The following is a 12,614-nucleotide window of genomic DNA, read 5'->3' on the forward strand; positions in this document are numbered from 1 at the left end:
AGACTTCAATTTGTCTACCATCACACAAAAACACTTGGCAGGTTCTAGGACATAAAACTGCAGCAGTGTTTGTCCTTGTGAAAACTGAAGTTTATATTGATTGTTTGGTAACAGCATTGATGAAGGGTTGTACATTACCAGCCTTGTCGTCATAAGCCATCTGTCAATGTCTAAAATGATAACAAATACGGTGGACCTAATAAAATCCTTTATGAGTGCTGTGTTCACAGCATCCAAGTTCTGAAGGTGCCAATTCCTCTGTGTCCAGGACACTGTGGTGTTGACATCTGAGCAACACTCAAACACCTGACTTCAGGTGTGTAATTGACCAACACAAGGATCCTTTGAACTGGTGATGAGGTGCTAGGTGCATTGATTGTGTCCAGCACTGCGGAGGTGACACGTATTTGGAGGCGAATTTGCATTTGATTTATTTCTTATTGGCATTAACAGACCGAGATAGGTAAATATGTGAATGATTATAATATATAAAAAAAACTTCAAAAACATTTTACAGCCCAATTTTGAATATTAAATAAATAGGTTCTGATCACATTACATGTAATGATCAAACTTGAGACTACCTCGAATAAGTGTATGTAACATGATGTTGTGTCCAAGGTAAAACTCGCCATAACTATTTTGTAAAAAAAGAAATATATATTTTTATTACTCTGATGACTTTGTATATGAACATATTTTGATCAATTTATATACAAGAGTCATGCAAGACTAAAGCAATTAGATAAAGATTTGTATTTTATGACTTTGTAACCTGAAGGTCAAACTAGCAAATAATAAATCATTCACTGAAAACCTTAAATTTAAAGTTTTAAGCTGAAGAAAGTAAGCTTAACCAAATTGTAGTCCTTTATCATTAATTTTGTGTTTCACATATTTAACTGATAATGTCATATCAGAATATGAATTCAGATTTGAAAACAGAAATGAATTCATATAAAGTATTAATGAGTTTTCCTGGTAACTGAATCCTACTCAATTTGAGGAACTGACCATGGGTGGATTTCTAGAATAATGCATGTAATTGGCAGCGTTTTCCTGCCAACTGAAGCCTGACTTAGATATTGCATATCATGCATCAAGGAATACAGTATTTTCCTAGTTCTTGTAGCTCACTAGTGATATTGTATACGTTTCAGCAACAGGGTGAGAAACAATTTATCAAAACTCTGAACTTACATGTCCCCAGTCTGCTGCATTAGGTCAGGCGACTAATTTTTATTAACAAGCAAGAGTTCTATGTATACCACAGTTAATCAAGCATGCTATTTTTCTGACCGGTATTGCCCCAGGTCTTGAACCCATAATCCTCCAATCTATTTATTAATAGACAACATATTTGCTGATTACAATACAGTGGCTGTGTGTAATTGGAATGTATATCAGTTAGGCTTAGTCAAGATTATGTCCTCACTACTTTGTCTACTTGTGCCCTCGTGTCTATAGAACATGCCTGATTAACTTGAGTTTTAAAAGTACTCTTATCCTGAATTCCTCTTTATGTCTGTAGCTATTTTTCCTCTCTTCTCTGCTGTGTCTTTTGTTATTTATCCTCTCTATCATGTTTTGAGAGATATTTGTCCTCTCTACTCTACTGTCATGTCTTTAGCTATCTGTCCTTTCTACCATGTCTTCAGCTATTTGTCCTCTCTAAGCTATTTGTCCTCTCTCCTCTGCTATTTCTTTTGTTATTTATCCTCTCTATCATGTTTTCATAGTTATTTGTCCTCTCTCTTGTACCATGCCTTTAGCTATTTGTCCTCTCTCTTGTACCATGTCTCTAACTATTCCTCCTCTCCTCAACCATTGTCTTAAGCTATTTGTCCTGACTTGTCTACCATGTCTGAAAATTATGTTCTCTCTCTTCTGCGTTATCCTAAGCTGTTTGTCTCCACTTCCTACACTATAGCTAGGTTTAGTGATTACCAATTAATCTAAAGGGAACCACAGCTTTAAATGGTATGGATTTTATACTATATATTGATAAAATAAGCACATGTAAACCCTTCAATAATATAGGGTAACCATGTAGAATTGCTGGAGTGAATGAAGTGGTGTGCTGCGGCAAAGGTAAATGGACTTTTCAGCTGGTAATGTTGACACATTAGGCTAATTTAACTCATTGGACCACAAGCCAAATAGATAACTATCAAGTTTCTGCCAATTTCATCCTGCTATATTACTCAATATTTAGGTCATATATTGCACTTCATTGAATTCTGGAACTGTTTTTTGATGAACATGTTCTCATTGATATGGGGACTTGAAGCATGGTTAATGAAGCTGTATCCAGGCCATCAGATGTGACACATTTAATTGGAGAAGACAATGGGTCAAATAGTACCATTTTGTCATGATAATTCCAAATTTGATCTGAAGCATCAAATGAGAAAAGTGGCACACAGTCCAATTAAGATACAAGAATTTATGTCATTTTGGCATCAGAGGATAGTTTTCCGCTCTCTACTTATAACCGACTGGTGACTCTTTAAGTATGATTCCTTATAACCGACTGGTGACTCTTTAGGTATGATTCCTTATAACCGACTGGTGACTCTTTAGGTAAGATTCCTTATAACCGACTGGTGACTCTTTCGGTATGATTCCTTTATAACCGACTGGTGACTCTTTAGGTAAGATTCCTTATAACCGACTGGTGACTCTTTAGGTAAGATTCCTTATAACCGACTGGTGACTCTTTCAGTAAGATTCCTTATAACCGACTGGTGACTCTTTAGGTAAGATTCCTTATAACCGACTGGTGACTCTTTTCGATAGGATTCCTTATAACCGACTGGTGACTCTTTAGGTAAGATTCCTTAGTAATAGCATCTTATAATGTAAGTACCGGTTGTTATCCAGTTTTAATGTCAATGGTTGTAAATGTGGGTGTTTTGCCTGCCTTGTAGTTTATTGGGCTGTGGTAATGATTAGTAAACGTTATGAGTCCTTACATAGTGGGTGGTGGGAGCCCTGATCTACCACAATATTGACAGTTATAAGATCCGCAATGTTTCCAGCTTAAAACCAAATCAAATCTTTAACTTCATTAAAGATCTTAAGGTCATGTTGTGTTGTTATTACCAGAAGACTGAAGAATATGTGTTGGCGGGCAGGGATGCTGTTCCGACTTCAGAGCAGCAGTCAGTGTTACACTCGCCAGTTATACTCCTCATCATCTCATTGATGAAAGTCCTGGATTTTATGTTTATCACAGATTAGAGAAATTGAAGTGAGTTTATAGGTGAAGAGGAGAACTAGCAATAACTGGTCCCAATTGACGGTAATTTGATAAATAAGGTGCATTAGTGCTATAGGAACAGTATAAACTTTACAGGAAGTGTCGGCCCTGTGGTGTATCGGCAACACTGCTAAGCACTGTACCTAGGTATATTTGGATAAGTGGGGTGCTGCTAGTAGGAAGCAGTTGTCTGTGAGGGGTGTTTATATTGTTTTGGTAGCCCCTGGAATGAGGAAGCCAGTCTCTGTGTTACTGTGACTTCATCACCCAATGTCAGCTGTCTCCTCTTCCAATATTGATCCACTAACCATGGATTCCTGACTTGATCAAATTTTTTTCTCCGTTTTTCAGGAAAATGTGACTAATTGGGAAAATGTGCTTATTCAGAATAACCTCATGACGTGAGAACTACAGGAAACGTTGAACAGGTAAGTCTTTTTCTTCATCCGCTACCGGAGACACAACATGTTATAAAAGTAATGCTGATAGTGTACCACCAATATAGCTGTGTAATTACAAAGGAAAAACATAATAGGAATAATTTTCCTGTCAGTGGAAAATGCTTTATGCATGTATTAGCACCATTGACAGAACTCACAGTGTTCATGTTAGTAGGTGTGATGGTGAAAAAGGCAATCCTTTGTTTATGGCAATATATGGGCCCGTTTGAGCAGATTAAATCAATTTCATTGAGATATATATCTGACTGCAGTAGTGCCAGTGGTCGATAGTGATAAAAGTACACATGCATGTAAGTGTCTTTGATGATGCGCCATCATTTATCCTGTTTGATAAATCATTAGTTGTAACCAAGTGTAAGATCGAAGACACCAAATTATTTATTGATTTCTATTCTTTTTCTTTTAAGTAATTGATTCAATAGCAAGTATGAATGAAAAAAATCAACACGTTATATACGGGTATGAATTAAGCTAGTTTCACAAACCAGGCATTTTTTATGAAGTAAATGAGATATTGATATGTTTTTCTTGTAGCGGATATGTATATGATATATCAGGCTCAGATAAGCTACCATGTACAGGTTATGGAGTCAAGGCATTGCTAAGAGTAATGAATTAGAGCTACAGAAATCAGCAAGGTTTGATGCGTCTATATATAACTTACTATAGATGGTGTAGTCGTTACATTTACATATGTTTTGATTTTACAACCTTGAATCCTGTTGTTATATATTTTCAGCGTGTGCTAAAAAATAATCTACATCTTCTTTATACAGTTATTATCTGTTTGATCAGGCTAGGAGTCAGTAGACATGGTCATATCTCTGGGGCACATCTCTCCTGCTGGTTATAGACAAGCAAGGTTAATGTTGTACCAAGGGCACTGCTCCCTACCATAAGTTGTCTCTATTTACAGATTAATCCTAAACCCTTGTTCCCAATGTCCTAAATTGTCTCTATTTACAGATTAATCCTAAACATTTGTTCCCAATGTCCTTCTTCCTTTATATATCTGTCTTCATGTTCCTTTTTCCTGACTCCCAAATGTCTCTTCTATCATCTTGTCAGTTCAATTCAGGTTAATGGATTCTTTGATACCTGTTTCTATCCTCAGGATCTTCCACGTACCCCGACCCTTTTTAATCACAGAAATCTCTTCCTGGCTTCTATTCAGCATCCTTCTACTTGAATCTCGATCCACCTCCATCTCCACTATGTCCCTTTAAAGTTTTTCCAGTACTATAATCACTGATGCATGTGAGGGTTCCATCCAATTAGTATTACCAGTTATACCCACTTAGGTGGACAACTAGGTCACCTTGATCAGAACCAATTAGATTTTATTTGGTTGTGAGTTGATCTGGGGCCAAATGTTCTACATTACCTCAGGTTAGGGGTGCCATGTTCCCCTGGGAATTTACTACCTTTCCTTTACATCACCAACAATCATATGCATGTATGTTTAGAAACTAACTTAGGAGTCAATTAAGATATTTTATCTGTAAAGTGCATTTCATATGAGTTTTCACTGACAGGATTTTCTGACGTAGAGAGATAGCGCACCACTAAGTCTGTCAGGGGGGCGTGTAGTACAGAGGATGATACAGGTATAGACTTTCATCAGGCTTCATCGTTATACATGTCTTCTGTGAAACAAGCTCTATAATCTAATTCTATCTCAAGTCTTTTTACCTCAATCATGCTACTTCTAAAATATAACTGAGATGTTGACGTTTCATAAGTGCATTTCCTTGAGATCTTACTTCAGATCTTAAAAACCCAATCAAATGTGAAGATAACATCACTCAGACATTGTTTCACACATGCATATTGTTTTTGTTTGGGCTTATCAGATTTTGGTGTCGGATCATTTCTATCCATACAAAGTATATAGTTGTATATGATGGTCCAGATTGATAGTACTCTACACAACGTCTACCTGACCGCAGAGATAGCTCGCACAGCATCTGGACCAGTATAGATCTAAAACTAACACAGGGGCAGTCTTTACAATTTGTTCAGCTACAAAATTACTTACACCTGTTCTCAAACTTCAACTACACTGCTGTCAGTAATGATGAGTGTTTCTAGGCACTCAACACATGTTGTAAACATCTACAAACACAATGATGATGATGAGTATATTCCTTTGAATGCCTTCCACACCGAGGTGGGGTTAAGGCTTTACTCTGTAATGGTAACACTATTATTAGAAATTTGTACATAATATCATGGCTGGAATGAAGATCTAGATTTGTAAATTGATTAGGGAGTATATGTGATTCAAAACATTATTCTTTAAAAAAAAGATTGTATGTAATTGGAAAAATTAGAGAAGCAAATTGTAAAATAATTTTTGTAAATTTGATATGATACCAAAATATACCTATTTAGATAGCATGTAATGACAATTATACATTGAGTGGAGACTCAGACTGTGTAAACAGTATTAAATATATCTATATGTGGATAAATAGAGACATTTAAAAGTTGCCTGCTACATATTTTTTTATTGATCAGACCTGTGTGTTGATTAAAGTAGTTGGGTGGACTGGCCTCATTCGTCAGCTGTATACTTTATCATCAGACTTTATGGGTGCTGACCATTAATTGTTTATCATCACAGACATTTCATGGTGATTCCATATAATCAAGCCATGGGACATATAATGCTTCACACTTGTTCATGCTTTACTGTCACTTTAGACAGACATAGTGTACTGTAGGGTCACTGTGGCCCCAGAGCTCTGTACTGTAGGGTCACTGTGGCCCCAGCTCTGTATTGTATGGTCACTGTGGCCCCAGTTCTGTATTTCTGTATGATCACTGTGGCCCCAGTACTGTATTTCTGTATGGTCACTGTGGCCCCAGTACTGTATTTCTGTATGGTCACTGTAGCCCCAGTACTGTATTTCTGTATGGTCACTGTAGCCCCAGTACTGTATTTCTGTATGGTCACTGTGGTCCCAGTACTGTATTTCTGTATGCTCACTGTGGCCCCAGCTCTGTATTGTATGGTCACTGTGGCCCCAGTTCTGTATTTCTGTATGATCACTGTGGCCCCAGTACTGTATTTCTGTATGGTCACTGTGGCCCCAGTACTGTATTTCTGTATGGTCACTGTAGCCCCAGTACTGTATTTCTGTATGGTCACTGTAGCCCCAGTACTGTATTTCTGTATGGTCACTGTGGTCCCAGTATTTCTGTATGATCACTGTGGCCCCAGTACTGTATTTCTGTATGGTCACTGTGGCCCCAGTACTGTATTTCTGTATGATCGCTGTAGCCCCAGTACTGTATTTCTGTATGCTCACTGTGGCCCCAGTACTGTATTTATGTATGGTCACTGTGGTCCCAGTACTGTATATCTGTATTGTCACTCAGTGGTCCCAGTACTGTATGTCTATATGGTCACTGTGGCCTCTGTTCTGTATTTATGTATGGTCACTGTGGTCCCAGTACTGTATTTCTGTATGGTTACTGTGGCCCCAGTACTGTATTTCTGTATGGTTACTGTGGCCCCAGTACTGTATTTCTGTATGGTCACTGTGGTCCCAGTACTGTATTTATGTATGGTCACTGTGGTCCCAGTACTGTATTTCTGTATGGTCACTGTGGCCCCAGTACTGTATTTATGTATGGTCACTGTGGTCCCAGTACTGTATTTATGTATGGTCACTGTGGCCCCAGTACTGTATTTATGTATGGTCACTGTGGTCCCAGTACTGTATTTATGTATGGTCACTGTGGTCCCAGTACTGTATGTCTATATTGTCACTGTGGCCTCAGTTCTGTATTTCTGTATGGTCACTGTGGCCCCAGTACTGTATTTCTGTATGGTCACTGTGGCCCCAGTACTGTATTTCTGTATGGTCACTGTGGTCCCAGTACTGTATGTCTATATTGTCACTGTGGCCTCAGTTCTGTATTTCTGTATGGTCACTGTGGCCCCAGTACTGTATTTCTGTATGGTCACTGTGGTCCCAGTACTGTATTTATGTATGGTCACTGTGGTCCCAGTACTGTATTTATGTATGGTCACTGTGGCCCCAGTGCTGTATTGCGGTACAATCACTTTGGCCCTAGTACTGTAATTACATATGATTTCACTGTTTTTGGCCCCAGCATTGTATACCACTAGGGATTAGAAAAGTGGAAATTCGCTCGCCAAAGTGGAAATTCCTACCACTTTTGGCTTAACCTACCAGAGGTTTTTAGTAGTTTCCAGTGTATTTTTTATATTTCCGCAAAATGTTTCCTATTACCACTGCTTTAATAGTCTTTCCACGGATTTATCACTCTTACCACTAGCTGTTTATTCTTTCCAGTACAATTTAGTAATTACCACTAATTATATATAATTTGGTTTAATTGGTAAAAGTAGACCGCTAGTAACTATAAATTGAAATTGAATTGAATTGAATAGTAACTATAAATCGTTCATCTGTTTCAGAATACTTGCCGATGGCCTCGTCACGGCTGAGCGCGTTCACCTGTGTGTCAAACGTGCCCCGTGACGATGGCAAGTAAAGGCTTCATACAGTGAACGCGCTGTAAGTTTAGCTGAACCATAGCTCTTGACGACCATGGAATTATTAAATGTATATGAACCAACTGATTTATGGTTGTTTTGTTTTCATTTCCATCCACTATTTTTACAGTTGAAATCAAAATTCTTTGATGTACAGCCGGGGACGTCGTCCCCGATTCAGCGCTGCGTTTGCTGTGGGTACATATCGGTAGGTATCTAGATGTGCTGCTAAGTGAATTAAAATCACCTTGTAAAACCATATGTCTATCTTCTGAGAGATGTATTTACCTGAATTATTAAAATGTCACACACAAAGTTGTATTACAATGTTTGTTTTCACTTCCAACGGAGAGATCTCGACATATGTGTCTGTGTATTGATAGCAGATCGAGAGCACCACTGTTACGTAGGTGTGACACGTGGGAACACACTGTAAGTTTAGCTGAACCATAGCTCTTGACGACCATGGAATTATTAAATGTACATGAACCAACTGATTTATGGCTGTTTTGTTTTCATTTCCATCCATTATTATTTTAGTTGAAATCAAAATCCATTGATGTACAGCCGGGGACGTCGTCCCCGATTCCGCGCTGCGTTTGCTGTGGGTACATATCGGTAGGTATCTAGATGTGCTGCTAAGTGAATTAAAATCACCTTGTAAAACCGTATGACTATCTTCTGAGAGATGTATTTACTGGAATTATTAAATGTCCCACACAAAGTTTTATTACGGTTTTTGTTTTCACTTACAACGGAGAAATCTCGACATATGTGTCTGTGTATTGATAGCAGATCGAGAGCACCAAAACTGTTACGTAGGTGTGACACGTGAATCTCGGCCGAGTTGTGTGCGCTAGACTTTATATTTTGCTGAAACTGTAATAGATTCTACTGGATTATTCGATTTTAAACGACAATACATTGTAGATATGTTTTTACCGTTTTGCATGACTTCTGCATGTACGGACTATCCGCGTTGTCTTTGATGACCTTTCACCTTCAATAGACGGCGCTGTTTAATAACTTCAGGAAGTCTACACAACGGTCACGTTTATAAGGCAAGATTTTGTTTTTTGATATTTGTAGATTACAGCAATTCGACTGCTAGGCCTCCAACCACGGACTTGGTATTTAGTCCTTGAAAAATACGGCCAGCGACAGCGAGGATGGGATATCTTACGATATTTGTTCTCAATTCATTTCAGAAGGATCGTCAAACCAGAGACCTGTTATTACACGTGATTAACTGATATATGCACGTCGATGGTCAAATAAGTGAAAACAATAGTTTGTCTTCATTACATCCATGGGTTAAGTCATTTCGTAGATCATATGGGTGTCGGACCTAAAGTGTATATAGGTCCTATATCACATGTGATGATTTTGGTAAAAGTAGGCGTCTGAAAGTTTACCCGCGGCGACTCGATTTTCAAGATGGGTTATAAGTTATTATCAAGAAATTTTTTGTTTTAATAACAAAACGATTATTGTTTTTGTTTGTTCTCTTTTAGCGTTTTAACTATGTAAAAAGCGGAATACATTCCTCATTCACTCATTAAATATTTGAAATAAATTGTGTATCAAATAATGTATAGTCGGTTTTTAGCAAGTTTTCTCCAGAAGTATTCTATATCTATGTCCCTGGTATAACCCTGCTATAGTCCTATTACACACGTATCTTGCTCGGTCGGGTACGGACTCGTCTTATAAAAGTGTCAGCTGTCAATCAAGTTAACTGATAAACGTGTGATAGTCCGTTATGAACCAAGATTCGTAAGTCTACCAAATTAACTATTACGGTGGGTTGACAGACATATTTTCAAAGATAGTATTATTGCAATCTGTTTACATGTGACAAAATAATTTGATTGTTGAAATTTGGATTCACCGAAGTAACCAGTGACCATAAACTCGTCAAAAAATAAAAACACGATTTAAATCACATTACAGTGGACCCGCGATAATCCGGACGCCGATAGTCCGGAAATCTCACAGCCCGGACGGAAATGCACGGGAACGGATTTCCGTAACGTTATTTGTACTCACCAGTGGGAAGGGAACGTACTTTTCATTAGTAAATTTCCCTCAATAATCCGGACGATTTTTTCACCACGAGGAGAAAAAAATGTCGGGCCAAGTCACCCGTGTCGACAGCTGTACAAACTATCGCTTGACACTGTGCGTAGTCATAGCGACCGCTGCCAGGTCATAGCCCCGGGTGTTTACCTGTGTTACAATGTGTAGCTTTTGTTTTTATAACGGTACATTGCTTTTTCTCTACAACCTAAATGTTACAGAATTTATGCACAATCATACATTACGTGATACGATAATTGATTAATCTCAAATACATGTAATAAATTTATGATCGGAAATTAAACACGGATATCGGCTTTGTAACACCGTTACGTGAAACGACGACTCATTGAAAGATGCATGTTATTAATTACATACAAATTTACGTATTAAGCAGTGAAGTACTTATATCCTTGCACTAAGCATGCACCCGTCGTCTTGAGCTACGACATCGCAACTTATGTAGGTCCCTCAGTTGCGGTGGATTGATTTGAGAAAGAAAAAAAAAACTTTTAAGAACCTCCTAGGTTGATATCATAAGGATGAATGATTGTCAATGAAACACGTGGCCATTAAAATGACGATTGCCTTCGGTTGTTAGTTCATTTGTTTATTACAGCGCTGTCGGTCGACTGCTAATCAGCGTATCGGTCAGTCACGCTGATTTTGAAGTCTATGACGCCACAGGTTTAACAGTAACTGAAATGGTGGCCAGCAGTATAGACGACAGTGTGAACAGAAACAACACATCATGTCTGAATACGATCTGGACATGAGATTTGAGGTTGATGATTTCGGCGAATATTGCGACAAGAAGTCGAAATCCAGCAATATCAGTTTGAGCGTTCAAAAAAAAGAAGATTTTAGTGAAATCGACTCTCAAAATGACCGCTTGGGTAACAAAGAATAATGTATTATACCAGGGGCAAACAGATGTCATACACGACCCAATAATCGGTCAATCACCAATAAAGGTATATTAGTTATGTGTTTACCATTTCTTCCTCGTTACTATAAAAGGAACACGGCATCAATATTTCTTTTAATAAAATAATGTGCTGTTTTATTCGCAAATTAATATTCAAATAAGCATACCACAAAAATACAACAGTTCTGGATACTCTGGTTTGTGAGAAAAGACGAAATACAAAGATACAGTAAACTTATGCGTTGTATTCTATACAAAACCCTCTTTTAGTCATGAAGGATACTTCATTCAGAGAGTAATATATTGTATAGATCATGATCTACAATAGACTAAATCTCTCCCGAATGAAAACCCGTGTTGAAGCCTCCAACACACTTCTAAATAATTATACAGATTTTATCCCTTATTTTACATGTCACGGTCTCATGGATTATCGACGATTAAATGCTTGAGAAAGATATAATCTATGAATTCGCAATGGTTAAAGTGTATGACTTTTTGTAATTGTGTAATAATCGTGAATTGATTGAGATCCTTGTAATTTTACTTTCAATTCGTGTGTCGCAAGTCAACAGACTTTAATAAATAAACAAACATGCTCAGAGAAACAATTGCCAGGTGTGAGATTACGCTCGTCACACCTGTCTCTTACACCACAGGTGTCTGTGATTTCTGGCATTCTAATTGGCACGCGCCGATAATTACTTTTGAGTTGACGCGTTTGGTTTCCGTGCACTTCAAAAAATTCCGAAAATATGCTTATACTGGTTGTGCGTAAATTTAACTTGAATTCTGTTAAGAATTGTGTTTATACGATAGGGAATTCAGGTTGATGAAATCAAACGAATTTTTTTTTTTTTTTTTTTTTTTATAAAATATGCATGTCTTTGTACAGACACTACAGTACCATGATCAAGAACATCTATCATACACTTCCTGATAAAAAGTCATTGAGAGACTAACCCGTTAGCACACTCAGCTAAAGTAACCGTATTACCAATATTGGGTGAATATTACAGCCTTGACTTTCGAGCTTGTATTAGTTGAAAATAATACATGGTTTTAAACGAATCAAAACTGGCGTTGCATAGCAAACATAGTAGAATCAAATGTTACAAGTTATAAACAACCTGTTATGATAAGAAATTAGTAAGATGATACTCGTTGTATTTGGCCCGTTATAATAGAATATTAGTAAGATGTTACATGTTATATTAATATGGCCCGTTATAATAGAAACTTATATATGTCCCTGGTTTCGGTAGCACTTGTTAATTCACAAAAGTTTATTCAGCACTTACATTATTGTTGTCTAATTCGCATTTATTGCAGGTACGTGTTCACGCGTTTCTA

General features: G+C 37.6%; 1 protein-coding gene across 1 annotated transcript in view; it reads left to right on the plus strand.

Annotated features, from left to right (window-relative positions):
* Positions 1-12,614, plus strand: part of LOC117334499 (sodium/calcium exchanger 1-like) — a 185,966-nt gene that overhangs the window by 62,695 nt on the left and 110,657 nt on the right. Inside the window, exon 4 of the mRNA XM_033894155.1 lies at positions 3,614-3,690. The gene's annotated coding sequence lies outside the window, so the exon portion shown is untranslated. The remainder of the gene's footprint in view (positions 1-3,613; positions 3,691-12,614) is intronic.

Source organism: Pecten maximus, chromosome 9 (assembly GCF_902652985.1).
Source record: "Pecten maximus chromosome 9, xPecMax1.1, whole genome shotgun sequence".
In the NCBI taxonomy this organism is placed as follows: domain Eukaryota; kingdom Metazoa; phylum Mollusca; class Bivalvia; order Pectinida; family Pectinidae; genus Pecten; species Pecten maximus.